The 4042-nt window shown below is 34.5% G+C and overlaps 1 pseudogene; it reads left to right on the forward strand.

The window, feature by feature from the left end:
• The first annotated feature begins 772 nt into the window (after positions 1–772).
• On the forward strand, positions 773–2697 carry LOC133800678 (transcription initiation factor TFIID subunit 5-like; annotated as a pseudogene).
• The last annotated feature ends 1345 nt before the right edge of the window (positions 2698–4042 follow it).

Genomic DNA, 4042 nt, shown 5'->3' on the forward strand with positions numbered 1-4042 from the left:
TTATAATAATATTTAATATAAAAATACATATATAATATATAATAATTAAATTAATTTAAATTCAAATGTTATAAAATATCATTATTATAATAATATATAATACAAAACTAGATATTTAATAATTATATTAATATAAATTTAAATATTATAAAATATTATTATAATAATAATATATAATCTTAATTTTTTTACTAATTATATTAATATGAAATCAAATATTATCATTATAATAATATTTAATACAAGACAAATATTTAATACTTATATTAATATAAATTTAAATATTATAAAATATCATTATAATAATATATAATACATGATCTTAATTCTTATAAAAAAGTTATCATTTATCTATAAAAAAATTATCATATTATATATATTTAAAAAAATCATAAATAATATTTTGGTTTAAAATACACAATAAAACAAAATAAATTAATGCACAAAATTAATGTGTTTACATTATTTTTATGAATATTATTTATTTATTTAAAATTTATATAACAATAATATAAATTTAATAAAAATAATTAATAAATTCTATAAATAAAACTAAATAAATTTGTATTCTACTTTTATGTAATAAAAATATTAAATGTAAAAGATAGAGAGCGGTTCGTGGTAAACGACAACATGTTTGATTTTATTTCTTTTTGTTGTTGTTTTATAAAACGAAGTCGTTTCTTCTTCACCGACTTCCGATTTTTATTTAGCCTATATAATATAAATAAGTCTGATTTGATATAGCTAAATTAAATTAAATTTACAAAACCCTATCTCTGTTTTGCTTTTCTCTCTACACAATTCAGATTTTGCAGTGGGAGAGAGAGAGAGAGAAGCGGAGGTTTATTAGCAATGGAGGAAGAGAACATACTCAAATTCGTGACAGCTTACCTAAAGAAGAAAGGTTTCAAGGAAGAGCTTCACAATTCCCCTTCTCCAATTTCCTCCACTACCCAATTCGATGCTGATATCGCCAAGCATCTTCTCTCCTTTTCCGAATCGGAGAATGGTCCAGTACGATATCATGATGGGTACACCAGGTTAAGGTCATGGACATATAATGGATCCCTAGATTTGTACAGGCACGAGTTGCTTCGCGTTCTATATCAGGTGTTTGTCCATTGCTTTATGGATCTAGTTGCAAATGGTCATATTCAAGAAGCTCGGACATTCTTCAATGGCTTCCGTGAAGACCATGAAACGATGCACTTACGAGACCTTCAGAAATTTGAAGGAGTTCTCTCTCGATCTCATTTGAAGGAGATGGAGCTTGCTCACTCTCTTAGACAAAGCAAGGTAAATATAAAGATTTGTAAGTATTCCTATGAGCTTCTTCTGCAATTTCTGCATGAGTCTCAATCTGCCACTGTACTTGGTATTATCAATGAACATATCAACTTTGAACTTTCTCCTGGACAGCCCAGCTCAATTTCTGGAGCGAACATTCCAGTAGAGGTTGAGCAGTCTATACTTGATGACTTGAGAAACCGTGTACAGCTGAGCAGTGTTGCTCTGCCATTCGTTAGATTTTATACATTCATCAATGCACATAAGGGTTTAAACTGTTCAACTATATCCTCTGGTGGGTCATTGGTTGCTGCTGGATTTTCAGATTCATCGCTAAAGATTTGGGATATGACAAATGAGTTTGGTTCAAATGGAGGAGAAAGATCCTATACCTTATTTCAGGGTCACTCAGGACCAGTTTATTCAGCTTCTTTTAGTCCTATGGGGGATTTTATACTTTCATCTTCAGCCGATTCAACAATTCGGTTATGGAGCACTGAACTAAATGCCAATCTTGTTTGCTACAAGGGTCATAATTATCCTGTATGGGTTGTACAGTACAGTTCTGTAGGACACTATTTCGCTAGTGCATCACATGACCGGACAGCAAGGATATGGTCTCTGGAAAGACTACAACCTTTGCGAATATTGGCAGGGCATTTATCTGATGTTGATTGTGTGCAATGGCATGCCAACTGCAACTACATTGCCACTGGTTCTAGCGACAAAACAGTTCGATTATAGGATGTCCAGAGTGGGGAATGTGTCAGAATATTCATTGGTCACAGGAGCACGGTCTTGTCATTGGCAATGTCATCTGATGGTCGCTACATGGCTTCTGGTGATGAAGATGGTGCAATCATGATGTGGGATCTTTCGAGTGGCCGATGTGTTGCGCCTTTAATGGGTCACACTTCGTGTGTGTGGACTCTTGCTTTCGGTGGTGAAGGTTCGGTTCTCGCATCTGGGTCAGCTGATTGCACTGTGAAACTATGGGATGTAAGAACAAACACAAATGTCGAGAACAAAAGCGGGAATACAAGTAGACTTCGATCGCTGAAAACTCTACCTACAAAATCTACCCCTGTTAATAGTTTGCGGTTTTCTCAGAGAAATCTTTTGTTCGGAACTGGGGTCCTTCCTACAGCTGTCTGACATTTTTTTTTAAATCATCCCTCTTTAGCTTTGGTACAATCAACAGGTCTAGTTAGCATACAAATTTGGTTGTATTATTATTATTTCATTTACAAGTTAAATGGGAACCTAGCGGCTAGCAGGGGTGATTTGTAAATCTAACCGCCATTTTGAACTTACACCACTACCAATGGGGGCCTAAAAATGGTTCTTCAAAATTTTGAAGAAACTATATAAAACATCCTATATCAGATAACCTATAATTTATTAGAACTCTCCAAGACTCCTCCACACTTAGCTGAGGTTTAGCTATGCTTCAATTTTTTTTATTATTATTATTTTCATTTTCATTCCTTTTTTTAGAAGGGGGCAGCAGAAGAGATACATTTCAAAACTTAAGTACGAGAGCAACACCTTATACGTTCCCGAGGGAAGGCCAACAAAAATGCCAAGGCCAAATGACCAATCTATTACTTTGACTAAAGAAGATGCTGGACACATCCACTTCTCGCACAGTGATCCACTAGTCGTTACTCTCGAACTTGCCAACAAAAGAGTTTATCGAGAATCTTGGTAGATAATGGGAGTTCGATAATTTGCTTTATAAAACAGCTCTAAAAAAGATGAGACTGATAGTGCGGGACTTGCAGCCATGTGACGCTACTTTTTATGGATTCACGGGGGAAGGGTTTGTCTTAACAGGATCTATCTCATTACTTGTCACATTAGGAGAAACACCTCGAATGGTGACAAAGATGTGCTCATTTATAGCGGTGGGCTGTGTTATGATTGGTTAAATACATAGTGAAATTGGTTAGGCACAACAAAGTGTAAAAATTATAACTATTTCACTAAAGTCAACATGAGTGGGTTGATTTTTGGTATAGACATCTATAAATTATCTTTTTGGGTCCAAAGTAATTCTTTGGAGTGTACAAGAGTACCCAAAAAAAAATTTGGAGGCATTTGGAGACGTTTTGGGGCAAGTTTGGGGCGTTAAGTCAGTGGTACCTACGTTGTGTCACCTGTAGGAGGCGACACATCGCTCGGGATTCAAAACTCCAGACAAGCAATGCATTGCCTAGGTGCATGCGACGCAATGCCTAGGCGGTCCGTACGGGACCATACAGTTACTTAATTTTAGCTCCAAAACTTAGTTTAAAATGCTCTAATTGTATTGATTGAGACTAATGAGGGTTCCTATACTATTTAAAGGGTTCATTTGAGAGTTTGGTGAATTGATCACTCACAATTCTTTCCCTCTTTCTAAAACTCTTTCTCTCTAACTCACAAGATTACTAGTTTTCTTCAAGATTTTCATCAAGAAAGTTTGACTTGCATGAAGATTAAGGCTTGTAAATCTCAATCTCATTCCAACTTATAGTAGCTTCAAGCAATCTCTAAGGGGAGCCTAGGAATAAACATTTTTGGACAACAAATTCAATTTGTGTCAAGCTTTTGTCATCTCCATTGATTTTATGTAACTAAGGGTTTCTATTTCCAAAGGTCTATTCTATCACTTGTTCTTATCTGCGTTATTCTCCTATTGTAAACTTGGTTATCTTGGGTTTGTTTATTTGAATTGTAACATTCAAAGTTGTGTGTTTAACCATATCCC

Source organism: Humulus lupulus, chromosome 9, assembly GCF_963169125.1.
Source record: "Humulus lupulus chromosome 9, drHumLupu1.1, whole genome shotgun sequence".
Lineage (NCBI taxonomy): Eukaryota > Viridiplantae > Streptophyta > Magnoliopsida > Rosales > Cannabaceae > Humulus > Humulus lupulus.